We start from the raw sequence: 17,083 nt of genomic DNA on the forward strand, positions 1-17,083 counted from the left end.
ACGCCCGAACGCGATCGCCTAAGTACTCTTGCGGCGCACGTGCGCGACGACTCTTGCCAAAGGACGCGAAATGTGCGTAGAGACGCTGTCTGGATGCGCTCGCCTACCCCGTAATGCGCCTACAGCTACGACCACCTTGAGCCGCCGCCGACAGGCGGGAAGCAGACACAGCGCGGCGTGCGCGGACGGAAACCGTGCGGTGGTGGTGTAATGGTCAGCATAGTTGCCTTCCAAGCAGTTGATCCGGGTTCGATTCCCGGCCACCGCAGCCGGCTTTTACTTTTGCGTATGAGTACTTTTGCCACGCGTCTTTAAATTAATCTTTCTTTCGCCCTCTTACTCGCTGCAGGCCACCCTATAGTGTGTGCGTCGATTCCCCTTGAGTCTCGACTTGTCTCGACTTTGCTCAGCTGACGCGAGAGCTGACGCTCTCCAATCGGCCTATATCAAGAGGACAAGCACGCGAAACGACTGAGAGAGGTATGGCGAGGCGGCCACCACATTACTTATGCCTCAAGTAAATACCTGCTGCCTGTTATCATGTATTGTCTGATGTCACATGTTCTGTCAGACAAATTCAGTTTTATTACTGGTACATTCCTTTTTTTTTTTTTTTTTTTTTCTTTGTTGAAAATTTTACAACACGCTCCTTCATTTCACTGTGGCCGCACGGCGCGACTTGGCATACCGAAAGGCATAACGTGGCGCCAGTGCCCTTGACCGAATAGCGCTGCAGCTCCGAAACCGAAGAGGAAAGAGAAATACGAACTGAAACTGTCGGCAGTGCCCAGTGTTCGCAGGCGGTCACCCGCCCAAGCACTGACAACGCCCAGCTTCGCGCAGTAGCGGTGATCGGACGAGAAACTGTGTGTTCACCGTGCTGTGACCAGTGAAGTGTTTTAGCGCGTCCCGACAAGCCGCGTTCTGGTCCCCTATCAGCTCCCACACAATGTGACGATTTCTTTGTTACCATACTTCCCCGCCGAAATCGGCGTTGCCTTTTTGGAAGAGTGAAATCGTAGTGGCCCGTGGGGGGATCGAACCCACGACCTTCCCGTTGTTAGCACGACGCTCTAACCGACTGAGCTAACGGGCCTCGGTGCAGACAGTCTTTCATCGCTTCGCGGTAATTGCTCTGCGTATTGCCATGTAACATTTCTATGGTAGCAGTCCAACAGTGGACCAGCGTCTCTTCTCCCTTTATTCCGCTGCTCGTAGTAATTTCATTGCGTGCCCGTTTCTCTCGACTGTTTTCAGCTGACGTTTATGAACCAGTAGCTATAATGCGAGGAGGACGTGAAACAGCCTTTCGCAGGGTCAAAACTTGTCGTGACTTTTGCCGAAAAATTCCGTTCCGGTACCGGGAATCGAACCCGGGCCTCCTGGGTGAAAGCCAGGTATCCTAGCCACTAGACCACACCGGACGCGCACATTTTCTTCGGGGTTTACACCCGGTCCACTCGCTTTCCGTGTCGCACGTTCCCTGTTTGCGAGCATCTTTTCGCGCGCCCATGGCGAGGCGCGCATGGCAAAAGTCACAATCCATTGCTTTATGCCTCGTTGTTACAGGGGTAGGAGGAAAAGCAAAGCTGTAAGTAGTAATATTTATTTACTTATTTCGCAAGTAAATACCTGCTGCCTGTCATCATACAGCAGGTCATACATTGTGGGACTTTACACGTTATATCGTACGAAATTCAGTTTTATTACTAGTACTTTTTTCCTTGAAAATTTTACATAAGAACTGCAAGTAGTAATAACGGGAAGTAAACATTATCACGCTGAGTCGTTGAAGCCTTGAGGATAACAAAGTACAAAGTGTTCCGCTCCTTCGCAAACCCCAGAGCCGTCGATTTAGCTGTGGACGAAAGTAAATTAAATGCCCCGGGTGAGGATCGAACTCACGACCTTAAGATTATGAGACTTACGCGCTGCCTACTGCGCTACCGAGGCAGGCGATCGCCACGCCTTCTGGAATCTCGGTAAGTACCAAATACCGGTGGTAGAGAGTCTGCACTTCGTGGCTCATTTTTTTTCTGTTGCTACACGTGCATTCCCGGCGCGACAGGCAACTTGCGATGCTAGGCCGACGCCAGTATGTACAATAGCGCACAACAGTCCAAACGAGCAGTCGTGCGCGCTGCATGTTCGGTTATTCCCACACGGATATCCCGCGGTTCATTCTCATGGCTCACGCAGTTCGAGTGCGAAAGACACGCAGCACCACTATCGGAGAAAAAACAAAATGATGCATCGGCCGGGAATCGAACCCGGGCCGCCCGCGTGGCAGGCGAGCATTCTACCACTGAACCACCGATGCTCAGCTAGTTCACAGCTTCCTGGTGCTTTCCGCGGCAGACGTCTGAGGGGAAAGTGGGACTGCCGTCCAGCGCCGTCGCATCCTCTCGAGAGAATGCTACACACGCTGAATCCTGAACTGCACTGCACTGCTTAAAAATGACGCCCGAACGCGATCGCCTAAGTACTCTTGCGGCGCACGTGCGCGACGACTCTTGCCAAAGGACGCGAAATGTGCGTAGAGACGCTGTCTGGATGCGCTCGCCTACCCCGTAATGCGCCTACAGCTACGACCACCTTGAGCCGCCGCCGACAGGCGGGAAGCAGACACAGCGCGGCGTGCGCGGACGGAAACCGTGCGGTGGTGGTGTAATGGTCAGCATAGTTGCCTTCCAAGCAGTTGATCCGGGTTCGATTCCCGGCCACCGCAGCCGGCTTTTACTTTTGCGTATGAGTACTTTTGCCACGCGTCTTTAAATTAATCTTTCTTTCGCCCTCTTACTCGCTGCAGGCCACCCTATAGTGTGTGCGTCGATTCCCCTTGAGTCTCGACTTGTCTCGACTTTGCTCAGCTGACGCGAGAGCTGACGCTCTCCAATCGGCCTATATCAAGAGGACAAGCACGCGAAACGACTGAGAGAGGTATGGCGAGGCGGCCACCACATTACTTATGCCTCAAGTAAATACCTGCTGCCTGTTATCATGTATTGTCTGATGTCACATGTTCTGTCAGACAAATTCAGTTTTATTACTGGTACATTCCTTTTTTTTTTTTTTTTTTTTTCTTTGTTGAAAATTTTACAACACGCTCCTTCATTTCACTGTGGCCGCACGGCGCGACTTGGCATACCGAAAGGCATAACGTGGCGCCAGTGCCCTTGACCGAATAGCGCTGCAGCTCCGAAACCGAAGAGGAAAGAGAAATACGAACTGAAACTGTCGGCAGTGCCCAGTGTTCGCAGGCGGTCACCCGCCCAAGCACTGACAACGCCCAGCTTCGCGCAGTAGCGGTGATCGGACGAGAAACTGTGTGTTCACCGTGCTGTGACCAGTGAAGTGTTTTAGCGCGTCCCGACAAGCCGCGTTCTAGTCCCCTATCAGCTCCCACACAATGTGACGATTTCTTTGTTACCATACTTCCCCGCCGAAATCGGCGTTGCCTTTTTGGAAGAGTGAAATCGTAGTGGCCCGTGGGGGGATCGAACCCACGACCTTCCCGTTGTTAGCACGACGCTCTAACCGACTGAGCTAACGGGCCTCGGTGCAGACAGTCTTTCATCGCTTCGCGGTAATTGCTCTGCGTATTGCCATGTAACATTTCTATGGTAGCAGTCCAACAGTGGACCAGCGTCTCTTCTCCCTTTATTCCGCTGCTCGTAGTAATTTCATTGCGTGCCCGTTTCTCTCGACTGTTTTCAGCTGACGTTTATGAACCAGTAGCTATAATGCGAGGAGGACGTGAAACAGCCTTTCGCAGGGTCAAAACTTGTCGTGACTTTTGCCGAAAAATTCCGTTCCGGTACCGGGAATCGAACCCGGGCCTCCTGGGTGAAAGCCAGGTATCCTAGCCACTAGACCACACCGGACGCGCACATTTTCTTCGGGGTTTACACCCGGTCCACTCGCTTTCCGTGTCGCACGTTCCCTGTTTGCGAGCATCTTTTCGCGCGCCCATGGCGAGGCGCGCATGGCAAAAGTCACAATCCATTGCTTTATGCCTCGTTGTTACAGGGGTAGGAGGAAAAGCAAAGCTGTAAGTAGTAATATTTATTTACTTATTTCGCAAGTAAATACCTGCTGCCTGTCATCATACAGCAGGTCATACATTGTGGGACTTTACACGTTATATCGTACGAAATTCAGTTTTATTACTAGTACTTTTTTCCTTGAAAATTTTACATAAGAACTGCAAGTAGTAATAACGGGAAGTAAACATTATCACGCTGAGTCGTTGAAGCCTTGAGGATAACAAAGTACAAAGTGTTCCGCTCCTTCGCAAACCCCAGAGCCGTCGATTTAGCTGTGGACGAAAGTAAATTAAATGCCCCGGGTGAGGATCGAACTCACGACCTTAAGATTATGAGACTTACGCGCTGCCTACTGCGCTACCGAGGCAGGCGATCGCCACGCCTTCTGGAATCTCGGTAAGTACCAAATACCGGTGGTAGAGAGTCTGCACTTCGTGGCTCATTTTTTTTCTGTTGCTACACGTGCATTCCCGGCGCGACAGGCAACTTGCGATGCTAGGCCGACGCCAGTATGTACAATAGCGCACAACAGTCCAAACGAGCAGTCGTGCGCGCTGCATGTTCGGTTATTCCCACACGGATATCCCGCGGTTCATTCTCATGGCTCACGCAGTTCGAGTGCGAAAGACACGCAGCACCACTATCGGAGAAAAAACAAAATGATGCATCGGCCGGGAATCGAACCCGGGCCGCCCGCGTGGCAGGCGAGCATTCTACCACTGAACCACCGATGCTCAGCTAGTTCACAGCTTCCTGGTGCTTTCCGCGGCAGACGTCTGAGGGGAAAGTGGGACTGCCGTCCAGCGCCGTCGCATCCTCTCGAGAGAATGCTACACACGCTGAATCCTGAACTGCACTGCACTGCTTAAAAATGACGCCCGAACGCGATCGCCTAAGTACTCTTGCGGCGCACGTGCGCGACGACTCTTGCCAAAGGACGCGAAATGTGCGTAGAGACGCTGTCTGGATGCGCTCGCCTACCCCGTAATGCGCCTACAGCTACGACCACCTTGAGCCGCCGCCGACAGGCGGGAAGCAGACACAGCGCGGCGTGCGCGGACGGAAACCGTGCGGTGGTGGTGTAATGGTCAGCATAGTTGCCTTCCAAGCAGTTGATCCGGGTTCGATTCCCGGCCACCGCAGCCGGCTTTTACTTTTGCGTATGAGTACTTTTGCCACGCGTCTTTAAATTAATCTTTCTTTCGCCCTCTTACTCGCTGCAGGCCACCCTATAGTGTGTGCGTCGATTCCCCTTGAGTCTCGACTTGTCTCGACTTTGCTCAGCTGACGCGAGAGCTGACGCTCTCCAATCGGCCTATATCAAGAGGACAAGCACGCGAAACGACTGAGAGAGGTATGGCGAGGCGGCCACCACATTACTTATGCCTCAAGTAAATACCTGCTGCCTGTTATCATGTATTGTCTGATGTCACATGTTCTGTCAGACAAATTCAGTTTTATTACTGGTACATTCCTTTTTTTTTTTTTTTTTTTTTCTTTGTTGAAAATTTTACAACACGCTCCTTCATTTCACTGTGGCCGCACGGCGCGACTTGGCATACCGAAAGGCATAACGTGGCGCCAGTGCCCTTGACCGAATAGCGCTGCAGCTCCGAAACCGAAGAGGAAAGAGAAATACGAACTGAAACTGTCGGCAGTGCCCAGTGTTCGCAGGCGGTCACCCGCCCAAGCACTGACAACGCCCAGCTTCGCGCAGTAGCGGTGATCGGACGAGAAACTGTGTGTTCACCGTGCTGTGACCAGTGAAGTGTTTTAGCGCGTCCCGACAAGCCGCGTTCTGGTCCCCTATCAGCTCCCACACAATGTGACGATTTCTTTGTTACCATACTTCCCCGCCGAAATCGGCGTTGCCTTTTTGGAAGAGTGAAATCGTAGTGGCCCGTGGGGGGATCGAACCCACGACCTTCCCGTTGTTAGCACGACGCTCTAACCGACTGAGCTAACGGGCCTCGGTGCAGACAGTCTTTCATCGCTTCGCGGTAATTGCTCTGCGTATTGCCATGTAACATTTCTATGGTAGCAGTCCAACAGTGGACCAGCGTCTCTTCTCCCTTTATTCCGCTGCTCGTAGTAATTTCATTGCGTGCCCGTTTCTCTCGACTGTTTTCAGCTGACGTTTATGAACCAGTAGCTATAATGCGAGGAGGACGTGAAACAGCCTTTCGCAGGGTCAAAACTTGTCGTGACTTTTGCCGAAAAATTCCGTTCCGGTACCGGGAATCGAACCCGGGCCTCCTGGGTGAAAGCCAGGTATCCTAGCCACTAGACCACACCGGACGCGCACATTTTCTTCGGGGTTTACACCCGGTCCACTCGCTTTCCGTGTCGCACGTTCCCTGTTTGCGAGCATCTTTTCGCGCGCCCATGGCGAGGCGCGCATGGCAAAAGTCACAATCCATTGCTTTATGCCTCGTTGTTACAGGGGTAGGAGGAAAAGCAAAGCTGTAAGTAGTAATATTTATTTACTTATTTCGCAAGTAAATACCTGCTGCCTGTCATCATACAGCAGGTCATACATTGTGGGACTTTACACGTTATATCGTACGAAATTCAGTTTTATTACTAGTACTTTTTTCCTTGAAAATTTTACATAAGAACTGCAAGTAGTAATAACGGGAAGTAAACATTATCACGCTGAGTCGTTGAAGCCTTGAGGATAACAAAGTACAAAGTGTTCCGCTCCTTCGCAAACCCCAGAGCCGTCGATTTAGCTGTGGACGAAAGTAAATTAAATGCCCCGGGTGAGGATCGAACTCACGACCTTAAGATTATGAGACTTACGCGCTGCCTACTGCGCTACCGAGGCAGGCGATCGCCACGCCTTCTGGAATCTCGGTAAGTACCAAATACCGGTGGTAGAGAGTCTGCACTTCGTGGCTCATTTTTTTTCTGTTGCTACACGTGCATTCCCGGCGCGACAGGCAACTTGCGATGCTAGGCCGACGCCAGTATGTACAATAGCGCACAACAGTCCAAACGAGCAGTCGTGCGCGCTGCATGTTCGGTTATTCCCACACGGATATCCCGCGGTTCATTCTCATGGCTCACGCAGTTCGAGTGCGAAAGACACGCAGCACCACTATCGGAGAAAAAACAAAATGATGCATCGGCCGGGAATCGAACCCGGGCCGCCCGCGTGGCAGGCGAGCATTCTACCACTGAACCACCGATGCTCAGCTAGTTCACAGCTTCCTGGTGCTTTCCGCGGCAGACGTCTGAGGGGAAAGTGGGACTGCCGTCCAGCGCCGTCGCATCCTCTCGAGAGAATGCTACACACGCTGAATCCTGAACTGCACTGCACTGCTTAAAAATGACGCCCGAACGCGATCGCCTAAGTACTCTTGCGGCGCACGTGCGCGACGACTCTTGCCAAAGGACGCGAAATGTGCGTAGAGACGCTGTCTGGATGCGCTCGCCTACCCCGTAATGCGCCTACAGCTACGACCACCTTGAGCCGCCGCCGACAGGCGGGAAGCAGACACAGCGCGGCGTGCGCGGACGGAAACCGTGCGGTGGTGGTGTAATGGTCAGCATAGTTGCCTTCCAAGCAGTTGATCCGGGTTCGATTCCCGGCCACCGCAGCCGGCTTTTACTTTTGCGTATGAGTACTTTTGCCACGCGTCTTTAAATTAATCTTTCTTTCGCCCTCTTACTCGCTGCAGGCCACCCTATAGTGTGTGCGTCGATTCCCCTTGAGTCTCGACTTGTCTCGACTTTGCTCAGCTGACGCGAGAGCTGACGCTCTCCAATCGGCCTATATCAAGAGGACAAGCACGCGAAACGACTGAGAGAGGTATGGCGAGGCGGCCACCACATTACTTATGCCTCAAGTAAATACCTGCTGCCTGTTATCATGTATTGTCTGATGTCACATGTTCTGTCAGACAAATTCAGTTTTATTACTGGTACATTCCTTTTTTTTTTTTTTTTTTTTTCTTTGTTGAAAATTTTACAACACGCTCCTTCATTTCACTGTGGCCGCACGGCGCGACTTGGCATACCGAAAGGCATAACGTGGCGCCAGTGCCCTTGACCGAATAGCGCTGCAGCTCCGAAACCGAAGAGGAAAGAGAAATACGAACTGAAACTGTCGGCAGTGCCCAGTGTTCGCAGGCGGTCACCCGCCCAAGCACTGACAACGCCCAGCTTCGCGCAGTAGCGGTGATCGGACGAGAAACTGTGTGTTCACCGTGCTGTGACCAGTGAAGTGTTTTAGCGCGTCCCGACAAGCCGCGTTCTGGTCCCCTATCAGCTCCCACACAATGTGACGATTTCTTTGTTACCATACTTCCCCGCCGAAATCGGCGTTGCCTTTTTGAAAGAGTGAAATCGTAGTGGCCCGTGGGGGATCGAACCCACGACCTTCCCGTTGTTAGCACGACGCTCTAACCGACTGAGCTAACGGGCCTCGGTGCAGACAGTCTTTCATCGCTTCGCGGTAATTGCTCTGCGTATTGCCATGTAACATTTCTATGGTAGCAGTCCAACAGTGGACCAGCGTCTCTTCTCCCTTTATTCCGCTGCTCGTAGTAATTTCATTGCGTGCCCGTTTCTCTCGACTGTTTTCAGCTGACGTTTATGAACCAGTAGCTATAATGCGAGGAGGACGTGAAACAGCCTTTCGCAGGGTCAAAACTTGTCGTGACTTTTGCCGAAAAATTCCGTTCCGGTACCGGGAATCGAACCCGGGCCTCCTGGGTGAAAGCCAGGTATCCTAGCCACTAGACCACACCGGACGCGCACATTTTCTTCGGGGTTTACACCCGGTCCACTCGCTTTCCGTGTCGCACGTTCCCTGTTTGCGAGCATCTTTTCGCGCGCCCATGGCGAGGCGCGCATGGCAAAAGTCACAATCCATTGCTTTATGCCTCGTTGTTACAGGGGTAGGAGGAAAAGCAAAGCTGTAAGTAGTAATATTTATTTACTTATTTCGCAAGTAAATACCTGCTGCCTGTCATCATACAGCAGGTCATACATTGTGGGACTTTACACGTTATATCGTACGAAATTCAGTTTTATTACTAGTACTTTTTTCCTTGAAAATTTTACATAAGAACTGCAAGTAGTAATAACGGGAAGTAAACATTATCACGCTGAGTCGTTGAAGCCTTGAGGATAACAAAGTACAAAGTGTTCCGCTCCTTCGCAAACCCCAGAGCCGTCGATTTAGCTGTGGACGAAAGTAAATTAAATGCCCCGGGTGAGGATCGAACTCACGACCTTAAGATTATGAGACTTACGCGCTGCCTACTGCGCTACCGAGGCAGGCGATCGCCACGCCTTCTGGAATCTCGGTAAGTACCAAATACCGGTGGTAGAGAGTCTGCACTTCGTGGCTCATTTTTTTTCTGTTGCTACACGTGCATTCCCGGCGCGACAGGCAACTTGCGATGCTAGGCCGACGCCAGTATGTACAATAGCGCACAACAGTCCAAACGAGCAGTCGTGCGCGCTGCATGTTCGGTTATTCCCACACGGATATCCCGCGGTTCATTCTCATGGCTCACGCAGTTCGAGTGCGAAAGACACGCAGCACCACTATCGGAGAAAAAACAAAATGATGCATCGGCCGGGAATCGAACCCGGGCCGCCCGCGTGGCAGGCGAGCATTCTACCACTGAACCACCGATGCTCAGCTAGTTCACAGCTTCCTGGTGCTTTCCGCGGCAGACGTCTGAGGGGAAAGTGGGACTGCCGTCCAGCGCCGTCGCATCCTCTCGAGAGAATGCTACACACGCTGAATCCTGAACTGCACTGCACTGCTTAAAAATGACGCCCGAACGCGATCGCCTAAGTACTCTTGCGGCGCACGTGCGCGACGACTCTTGCCAAAGGACGCGAAATGTGCGTAGAGACGCTGTCTGGATGCGCTCGCCTACCCCGTAATGCGCCTACAGCTACGACCACCTTGAGCCGCCGCCGACAGGCGGGAAGCAGACACAGCGCGGCGTGCGCGGACGGAAACCGTGCGGTGGTGGTGTAATGGTCAGCATAGTTGCCTTCCAAGCAGTTGATCCGGGTTCGATTCCCGGCCACCGCAGCCGGCTTTTACTTTTGCGTATGAGTACTTTTGCCACGCGTCTTTAAATTAATCTTTCTTTCGCCCTCTTACTCGCTGCAGGCCACCCTATAGTGTGTGCGTCGATTCCCCTTGAGTCTCGACTTGTCTCGACTTTGCTCAGCTGACGCGAGAGCTGACGCTCTCCAATCGGCCTATATCAAGAGGACAAGCACGCGAAACGACTGAGAGAGGTATGGCGAGGCGGCCACCACATTACTTATGCCTCAAGTAAATACCTGCTGCCTGTTATCATGTATTGTCTGATGTCACATGTTCTGTCAGACAAATTCAGTTTTATTACTGGTACATTCCTTTTTTTTTTTTTTTTTTTTTCTTTGTTGAAAATTTTACAACACGCTCCTTCATTTCACTGTGGCCGCACGGCGCGACTTGGCATACCGAAAGGCATAACGTGGCGCCAGTGCCCTTGACCGAATAGCGCTGCAGCTCCGAAACCGAAGAGGAAAGAGAAATACGAACTGAAACTGTCGGCAGTGCCCAGTGTTCGCAGGCGGTCACCCGCCCAAGCACTGACAACGCCCAGCTTCGCGCAGTAGCGGTGATCGGACGAGAAACTGTGTGTTCACCGTGCTGTGACCAGTGAAGTGTTTTAGCGCGTCCCGACAAGCCGCGTTCTGGTCCCCTATCAGCTCCCACACAATGTGACGATTTCTTTGTTACCATACTTCCCCGCCGAAATCGGCGTTGCCTTTTTGAAAGAGTGAAATCGTAGTGGCCCGTGGGGGATCGAACCCACGACCTTCCCGTTGTTAGCACGACGCTCTAACCGACTGAGCTAACGGGCCTCGGTGCAGACAGTCTTTCATCGCTTCGCGGTAATTGCTCTGCGTATTGCCATGTAACATTTCTATGGTAGCAGTCCAACAGTGGACCAGCGTCTCTTCTCCCTTTATTCCGCTGCTCGTAGTAATTTCATTGCGTGCCCGTTTCTCTCGACTGTTTTCAGCTGACGTTTATGAACCAGTAGCTATAATGCGAGGAGGACGTGAAACAGCCTTTCGCAGGGTCAAAACTTGTCGTGACTTTTGCCGAAAAATTCCGTTCCGGTACCGGGAATCGAACCCGGGCCTCCTGGGTGAAAGCCAGGTATCCTAGCCACTAGACCACACCGGACGCGCACATTTTCTTCGGGGTTTACACCCGGTCCACTCGCTTTCCGTGTCGCACGTTCCCTGTTTGCGAGCATCTTTTCGCGCGCCCATGGCGAGGCGCGCATGGCAAAAGTCACAATCCATTGCTTTATGCCTCGTTGTTACAGGGGTAGGAGGAAAAGCAAAGCTGTAAGTAGTAATATTTATTTACTTATTTCGCAAGTAAATACCTGCTGCCTGTCATCATACAGCAGGTCATACATTGTGGGACTTTACACGTTATATCGTACGAAATTCAGTTTTATTACTAGTACTTTTTTCCTTGAAAATTTTACATAAGAACTGCAAGTAGTAATAACGGGAAGTAAACATTATCACGCTGAGTCGTTGAAGCCTTGAGGATAACAAAGTACAAAGTGTTCCGCTCCTTCGCAAACCCCAGAGCCGTCGATTTAGCTGTGGACGAAAGTAAATTAAATGCCCCGGGTGAGGATCGAACTCACGACCTTAAGATTATGAGACTTACGCGCTGCCTACTGCGCTACCGAGGCAGGCGATCGCCACGCCTTCTGGAATCTCGGTAAGTACCAAATACCGGTGGTAGAGAGTCTGCACTTCGTGGCTCATTTTTTTTCTGTTGCTACACGTGCATTCCCGGCGCGACAGGCAACTTGCGATGCTAGGCCGACGCCAGTATGTACAATAGCGCACAACAGTCCAAACGAGCAGTCGTGCGCGCTGCATGTTCGGTTATTCCCACACGGATATCCCGCGGTTCATTCTCATGGCTCACGCAGTTCGAGTGCGAAAGACACGCAGCACCACTATCGGAGAAAAAACAAAATGATGCATCGGCCGGGAATCGAACCCGGGCCGCCCGCGTGGCAGGCGAGCATTCTACCACTGAACCACCGATGCTCAGCTAGTTCACAGCTTCCTGGTGCTTTCCGCGGCAGACGTCTGAGGGGAAAGTGGGACTGCCGTCCAGCGCCGTCGCATCCTCTCGAGAGAATGCTACACACGCTGAATCCTGAACTGCACTGCACTGCTTAAAAATGACGCCCGAACGCGATCGCCTAAGTACTCTTGCGGCGCACGTGCGCGACGACTCTTGCCAAAGGACGCGAAATGTGCGTAGAGACGCTGTCTGGATGCGCTCGCCTACCCCGTAATGCGCCTACAGCTACGACCACCTTGAGCCGCCGCCGACAGGCGGGAAGCAGACACAGCGCGGCGTGCGCGGACGGAAACCGTGCGGTGGTGGTGTAATGGTCAGCATAGTTGCCTTCCAAGCAGTTGATCCGGGTTCGATTCCGGCCACCGCAGCCGGCTTTTACTTTTGCGTATGAGTACTTTTGCCACGCGTCTTTAAATTAATCTTTCTTTCGCCCTCTTACTCGCTGCAGGCCACCCTATAGTGTGTGCGTCGATTCCCCTTGAGTCTCGACTTGTCTCGACTTTGCTCAGCTGACGCGAGAGCTGACGCTCTCCAATCGGCCTATATCAAGAGGACAAGCACGCGAAACGACTGAGAGAGGTATGGCGAGGCGGCCACCACATTACTTATGCCTCAAGTAAATACCTGCTGCCTGTTATCATGTATTGTCTGATGTCACATGTTCTGTCAGACAAATTCAGTTTTATTACTGGTACATTCCTTTTTTTTTTTTTTTTTTTCTTTGTTGAAAATTTTACAACACGCTCCTTCATTTCACTGTGGCCGCACGGCGCGACTTGGCATACCGAAAGGCATAACGTGGCGCCAGTGCCCTTGACCGAATAGCGCTGCAGCTCCGAAACCGAAGAGGAAAGAGAAATACGAACTGAAACTGTCGGCAGTGCCCAGTGTTCGCAGGCGGTCACCCGCCCAAGCACTGACAACGCCCAGCTTCGCGCAGTAGCGGTGATCGGACGAGAAACTGTGTGTTCACCGTGCTGTGACCAGTGAAGTGTTTTAGCGCGTCCCGACAAGCCGCGTTCTGGTCCCCTATCAGCTCCCACACAATGTGACGATTTCTTTGTTACCATACTTCCCCGCCGAAATCGGCGTTGCCTTTTTGAAAGAGTGAAATCGTAGTGGCCCGTGGGGGATCGAACCCACGACCTTCCCGTTGTTAGCACGACGCTCTAACCGACTGAGCTAACGGGCCTCGGTGCAGACAGTCTTTCATCGCTTCGCGGTAATTGCTCTGCGTATTGCCATGTAACATTTCTATGGTAGCAGTCCAACAGTGGACCAGCGTCTCTTCTCCCTTTATTCCGCTGCTCGTAGTAATTTCATTGCGTGCCCGTTTCTCTCGACTGTTTTCAGCTGACGTTTATGAACCAGTAGCTATAATGCGAGGAGGACGTGAAAACAGCCTTTCGCAGGGTCAAAACTTGTCGTGACTTTTGCCGAAAAATTCCGTTCCGGTACCGGAATCGAACCCGGGCCTCCTGGGTGAAAGCCAGGTATCCTAGCCACTAGACCACACCGGACGCGCACATTTTCTTCGGGGTTTACACCCGGTCCACTCGCTTTCCGTGTCGCACGTTCCCTGTTTGCGAGCATCTTTTCGCGCGCCCATGGCGAGGCGCGCATGGCAAAAGTCACAATCCATTGCTTTATGCCTCGTTGTTACAGGGGTAGGAGGAAAAGCAAAGCTGTAAGTAGTAATATTTATTTACTTATTTCGCAAGTAAATACCTGCTGCCTGTCATCATACAGCAGGTCATACATTGTGGGACTTTACACGTTATATCGTACGAAATTCAGTTTTATTACTAGTACTTTTTTCCTTGAAAATTTTACATAAGAACTGCAAGTAGTAATAACGGGAAGTAAACATTATCACGCTGAGTCGTTGAAGCCTTGAGGATAACAAAGTACAAAGTGTTCCGCTCCTTCGCAAACCCCAGAGCCGTCGATTTAGCTGTGGACGAAAGTAAATTAAATGCCCCGGGTGAGGATCGAACTCACGACCTTAAGATTATGAGACTTACGCGCTGCCTACTGCGCTACCGAGGCAGGCGATCGCCACGCCTTCTGGAATCTCGGTAAGTACCAAATACCGGTGGTAGAGAGTCTGCACTTCGTGGCTCATTTTTTTTCTGTTGCTACACGTGCATTCCCGGCGCGACAGGCAACTTGCGATGCTAGGCCGACGCCAGTATGTACAATAGCGCACAACAGTCCAAACGAGCAGTCGTGCGCGCTGCATGTTCGGTTATTCCCACACGGATATCCCGCGGTTCATTCTCATGGCTCACGCAGTTCGAGTGCGAAAGACACGCAGCACCACTATCGGAGAAAAAACAAAATGATGCATCGGCCGGGAATCGAACCCGGGCCGCCCGCGTGGCAGGCGAGCATTCTACCACTGAACCACCGATGCTCAGCTAGTTCACAGCTTCCTGGTGCTTTCCGCGGCAGACGTCTGAGGGGAAAGTGGGACTGCCGTCCAGCGCCGTCGCATCCTCTCGAGAGAATGCTACACACGCTGAATCCTGAACTGCACTGCACTGCTTAAAAATGACGCCCGAACGCGATCGCCTAAGTACTCTTGCGGCGCACGTGCGCGACGACTCTTGCCAAAGGACGCGAAATGTGCGTAGAGACGCTGTCTGGATGCGCTCGCCTACCCCGTAATGCGCCTACAGCTACGACCACCTTGAGCCGCCGCCGACAGGCGGGAAGCAGACACAGCGCGGCGTGCGCGGACGGAAACCGTGCGGTGGTGGTGTAATGGTCAGCATAGTTGCCTTCCAAGCAGTTGATCCGGGTTCGATTCCCGGCCACCGCAGCCGGCTTTTACTTTTGCGTATGAGTACTTTTGCCACGCGTCTTTAAATTAATCTTTCTTTCGCCCTCTTACTCGCTGCAGGCCACCCTATAGTGTGTGCGTCGATTCCCCTTGAGTCTCGACTTGTCTCGACTTTGCTCAGCTGACGCGAGAGCTGACGCTCTCCAATCGGCCTATATCAAGAGGACAAGCACGCGAAACGACTGAGAGAGGTATGGCGAGGCGGCCACCACATTACTTATGCCTCAAGTAAATACCTGCTGCCTGTTATCATGTATTGTCTGATGTCACATGTTCTGTCAGACAAATTCAGTTTTATTACTGGTACATTCCTTTTTTTTTTTTTTTTTTTTCTTTGTTGAAAATTTTACAACACGCTCCTTCATTTCACTGTGGCCGCACGGCGCGACTTGGCATACCGAAAGGCATAACGTGGCGCCAGTGCCCTTGACCGAATAGCGCTGCAGCTCCGAAACCGAAGAGGAAAGAGAAATACGAACTGAAACTGTCGGCAGTGCCCAGTGTTCGCAGGCGGTCACCCGCCCAAGCACTGACAACGCCCAGCTTCGCGCAGTAGCGGTGATCGGACGAGAAACTGTGTGTTCACCGTGCTGTGACCAGTGAAGTGTTTTAGCGCGTCCCGACAAGCCGCGTTCTGGTCCCCTATCAGCTCCCACACAATGTGACGATTTCTTTGTTACCATACTTCCCCGCCGAAATCGGCGTTGCCTTTTTGGAAGAGTGAAATCGTAGTGGCCCGTGGGGGGGATCGAACCCACGACCTTCCCGTTGTTAGCACGACGCTCTAACCGACTGAGCTAACGGGCCTCGGTGCAGACAGTCTTTCATCGCTTCGCGGTAATTGCTCTGCGTATTGCCATGTAACATTTCTATGGTAGCAGTCCAACAGTGGACCAGCGTCTCTTCTCCCTTTATTCCGCTGCTCGTAGTAATTTCATTGCGTGCCCGTTTCTCTCGACTGTTTTCAGCTGACGTTTATGAACCAGTAGCTATAATGCGAGGAGGACGTGAAACAGCCTTTCGCAGGGTCAAAACTTGTCGTGACTTTTGCCGAAAAATTCCGTTCCGGTACCGGGAATCGAACCCGGGCCTCCTGGGTGAAAGCCAGGTATCCTAGCCACTAGACCACACCGGACGCGCACATTTTCTTCGGGGTTTACACCCGGTCCACTCGCTTTCCGTGTCGCACGTTCCCTGTTTGCGAGCATCTTTTCGCGCGCCCATGGCGAGGCGCGCATGGCAAAAGTCACAATCCATTGCTTTATGCCTCGTTGTTACAGGGGTAGGAGGAAAAGCAAAGCTGTAAGTAGTAATATTTATTTACTTATTTCGCAAGTAAATACCTGCTGCCTGTCATCATACAGCAGGTCATACATTGTGGGACTTTACACGTTATATCGTACGAAATTCAGTTTTATTACTAGTACTTTTTTCCTTGAAAATTTTACATAAGAACTGCAAGTAGTAATAACGGGAAGTAAACATTATCACGCTGAGTCGTTGAAGCCTTGAGGATAACAAAGTACAAAGTGTTCCGCTCCTTCGCAAACCCCAGAGCCGTCGATTTAGCTGTGGACGAAAGTAAATTAAATGCCCCGGGTGAGGATCGAACTCACGACCTTAAGATTATGAGACTTACGCGCTGCCTACTGCGCTACCGAGGCAGGCGATCGCCACGCCTTCTGGAATCTCGGTAAGTACCAAATACCGGTGGTAGAGAGTCTGCACTTCGTGGCTCATTTTTTTTCTGTTGCTACACGTGCATTCCCGGCGCGACAGGCAACTTGCGATGCTAGGCCGACGCCAGTATGTACAATAGCGCACAACAGTCCAAACGAGCAGTCGTGCGCGCTGCATGTTCGGTTATTCCCACACGGATATCCCGCGGTTCATTCTCATGGCTCACGCAGTTCGAGTGCGAAAGACACGCAGCACCACTATCGGAGAAAAAACAAAATGATGCATCGGCCGGGAATCGAACCCGGGCCGCCCGCGTGGCAGGCGAGCATTCTACCACTGAACCACCGATGCTCAGCTAGT

At 52.0% G+C, this 17,083-nt stretch overlaps 35 non-coding genes across 35 annotated transcripts; 7 read left to right on the forward strand and 28 right to left on the reverse strand.

Moving 5' to 3' along the window:
* The first annotated feature begins 196 nt into the window (after window positions 1-196).
* On the forward strand, window positions 197-268 carry Trnag-ucc. The gene has a single exon. It is a non-coding gene; the product is annotated as a tRNA-Gly (tRNA).
* A 754-nt stretch (window positions 269-1,022) lies between these two features.
* Window positions 1,023-1,096, reverse strand: Trnav-aac. The gene has a single exon. It is a non-coding gene; the product is annotated as a tRNA-Val (tRNA).
* Window positions 1,097-1,352: 256 nt separating this feature from the next.
* Window positions 1,353-1,424, reverse strand: Trnae-uuc. The gene has a single exon. It is a non-coding gene; the product is annotated as a tRNA-Glu (tRNA).
* Window positions 1,425-1,880: 456 nt separating this feature from the next.
* On the reverse strand, window positions 1,881-1,953 carry Trnam-cau. Its single transcript has one exon. It is a non-coding gene; the product is annotated as a tRNA-Met (tRNA).
* Window positions 1,954-2,249: 296 nt separating this feature from the next.
* Trnag-gcc lies at window positions 2,250-2,320 on the reverse strand. The gene has a single exon. It is a non-coding gene; the product is annotated as a tRNA-Gly (tRNA).
* Window positions 2,321-2,656: 336 nt separating this feature from the next.
* Window positions 2,657-2,728, forward strand: Trnag-ucc. The gene has a single exon. It is a non-coding gene; the product is annotated as a tRNA-Gly (tRNA).
* Window positions 2,729-3,482: 754 nt separating this feature from the next.
* Trnav-aac lies at window positions 3,483-3,556 on the reverse strand. The gene has a single exon. It is a non-coding gene; the product is annotated as a tRNA-Val (tRNA).
* A 256-nt stretch (window positions 3,557-3,812) lies between these two features.
* Window positions 3,813-3,884, reverse strand: Trnae-uuc. The gene has a single exon. It is a non-coding gene; the product is annotated as a tRNA-Glu (tRNA).
* Window positions 3,885-4,340: 456 nt separating this feature from the next.
* Window positions 4,341-4,413, reverse strand: Trnam-cau. Its single transcript has one exon. It is a non-coding gene; the product is annotated as a tRNA-Met (tRNA).
* Window positions 4,414-4,709: 296 nt separating this feature from the next.
* Trnag-gcc lies at window positions 4,710-4,780 on the reverse strand. The gene has a single exon. It is a non-coding gene; the product is annotated as a tRNA-Gly (tRNA).
* Window positions 4,781-5,116: 336 nt separating this feature from the next.
* Trnag-ucc lies at window positions 5,117-5,188 on the forward strand. Its single transcript has one exon. It is a non-coding gene; the product is annotated as a tRNA-Gly (tRNA).
* Window positions 5,189-5,942: 754 nt separating this feature from the next.
* On the reverse strand, window positions 5,943-6,016 carry Trnav-aac. Its single transcript has one exon. It is a non-coding gene; the product is annotated as a tRNA-Val (tRNA).
* A 256-nt stretch (window positions 6,017-6,272) lies between these two features.
* On the reverse strand, window positions 6,273-6,344 carry Trnae-uuc. Its single transcript has one exon. It is a non-coding gene; the product is annotated as a tRNA-Glu (tRNA).
* Window positions 6,345-6,800: 456 nt separating this feature from the next.
* Window positions 6,801-6,873, reverse strand: Trnam-cau. Its single transcript has one exon. It is a non-coding gene; the product is annotated as a tRNA-Met (tRNA).
* Window positions 6,874-7,169: 296 nt separating this feature from the next.
* Window positions 7,170-7,240, reverse strand: Trnag-gcc. Its single transcript has one exon. It is a non-coding gene; the product is annotated as a tRNA-Gly (tRNA).
* Window positions 7,241-7,576: 336 nt separating this feature from the next.
* Window positions 7,577-7,648, forward strand: Trnag-ucc. Its single transcript has one exon. It is a non-coding gene; the product is annotated as a tRNA-Gly (tRNA).
* Window positions 7,649-8,402: 754 nt separating this feature from the next.
* On the reverse strand, window positions 8,403-8,475 carry Trnav-aac. Its single transcript has one exon. It is a non-coding gene; the product is annotated as a tRNA-Val (tRNA).
* A 256-nt stretch (window positions 8,476-8,731) lies between these two features.
* Trnae-uuc lies at window positions 8,732-8,803 on the reverse strand. The gene has a single exon. It is a non-coding gene; the product is annotated as a tRNA-Glu (tRNA).
* Window positions 8,804-9,259: 456 nt separating this feature from the next.
* Window positions 9,260-9,332, reverse strand: Trnam-cau. The gene has a single exon. It is a non-coding gene; the product is annotated as a tRNA-Met (tRNA).
* A 296-nt stretch (window positions 9,333-9,628) lies between these two features.
* On the reverse strand, window positions 9,629-9,699 carry Trnag-gcc. Its single transcript has one exon. It is a non-coding gene; the product is annotated as a tRNA-Gly (tRNA).
* Window positions 9,700-10,035: 336 nt separating this feature from the next.
* Window positions 10,036-10,107, forward strand: Trnag-ucc. The gene has a single exon. It is a non-coding gene; the product is annotated as a tRNA-Gly (tRNA).
* Window positions 10,108-10,861: 754 nt separating this feature from the next.
* Window positions 10,862-10,934, reverse strand: Trnav-aac. Its single transcript has one exon. It is a non-coding gene; the product is annotated as a tRNA-Val (tRNA).
* A 256-nt stretch (window positions 10,935-11,190) lies between these two features.
* On the reverse strand, window positions 11,191-11,262 carry Trnae-uuc. Its single transcript has one exon. It is a non-coding gene; the product is annotated as a tRNA-Glu (tRNA).
* A 456-nt stretch (window positions 11,263-11,718) lies between these two features.
* On the reverse strand, window positions 11,719-11,791 carry Trnam-cau. Its single transcript has one exon. It is a non-coding gene; the product is annotated as a tRNA-Met (tRNA).
* Window positions 11,792-12,087: 296 nt separating this feature from the next.
* On the reverse strand, window positions 12,088-12,158 carry Trnag-gcc. Its single transcript has one exon. It is a non-coding gene; the product is annotated as a tRNA-Gly (tRNA).
* A 336-nt stretch (window positions 12,159-12,494) lies between these two features.
* Window positions 12,495-12,565, forward strand: Trnag-ucc. The gene has a single exon. It is a non-coding gene; the product is annotated as a tRNA-Gly (tRNA).
* Window positions 12,566-13,317: 752 nt separating this feature from the next.
* On the reverse strand, window positions 13,318-13,390 carry Trnav-aac. The gene has a single exon. It is a non-coding gene; the product is annotated as a tRNA-Val (tRNA).
* Window positions 13,391-13,647: 257 nt separating this feature from the next.
* Window positions 13,648-13,718, reverse strand: Trnae-uuc. Its single transcript has one exon. It is a non-coding gene; the product is annotated as a tRNA-Glu (tRNA).
* Window positions 13,719-14,174: 456 nt separating this feature from the next.
* Window positions 14,175-14,247, reverse strand: Trnam-cau. Its single transcript has one exon. It is a non-coding gene; the product is annotated as a tRNA-Met (tRNA).
* Window positions 14,248-14,543: 296 nt separating this feature from the next.
* Trnag-gcc lies at window positions 14,544-14,614 on the reverse strand. The gene has a single exon. It is a non-coding gene; the product is annotated as a tRNA-Gly (tRNA).
* A 336-nt stretch (window positions 14,615-14,950) lies between these two features.
* Trnag-ucc lies at window positions 14,951-15,022 on the forward strand. Its single transcript has one exon. It is a non-coding gene; the product is annotated as a tRNA-Gly (tRNA).
* Window positions 15,023-15,775: 753 nt separating this feature from the next.
* Window positions 15,776-15,850, reverse strand: Trnav-aac. The gene has a single exon. It is a non-coding gene; the product is annotated as a tRNA-Val (tRNA).
* Window positions 15,851-16,106: 256 nt separating this feature from the next.
* On the reverse strand, window positions 16,107-16,178 carry Trnae-uuc. The gene has a single exon. It is a non-coding gene; the product is annotated as a tRNA-Glu (tRNA).
* A 456-nt stretch (window positions 16,179-16,634) lies between these two features.
* On the reverse strand, window positions 16,635-16,707 carry Trnam-cau. Its single transcript has one exon. It is a non-coding gene; the product is annotated as a tRNA-Met (tRNA).
* Window positions 16,708-17,003: 296 nt separating this feature from the next.
* Trnag-gcc lies at window positions 17,004-17,074 on the reverse strand. Its single transcript has one exon. It is a non-coding gene; the product is annotated as a tRNA-Gly (tRNA).
* Between the last annotated feature and the right edge of the window lie 9 nt (window positions 17,075-17,083).

Source organism: Schistocerca piceifrons, unplaced genomic scaffold (assembly GCF_021461385.2).
Source record: "Schistocerca piceifrons isolate TAMUIC-IGC-003096 unplaced genomic scaffold, iqSchPice1.1 HiC_scaffold_686, whole genome shotgun sequence".
Classification (NCBI taxonomy): domain Eukaryota; kingdom Metazoa; phylum Arthropoda; class Insecta; order Orthoptera; family Acrididae; genus Schistocerca; species Schistocerca piceifrons.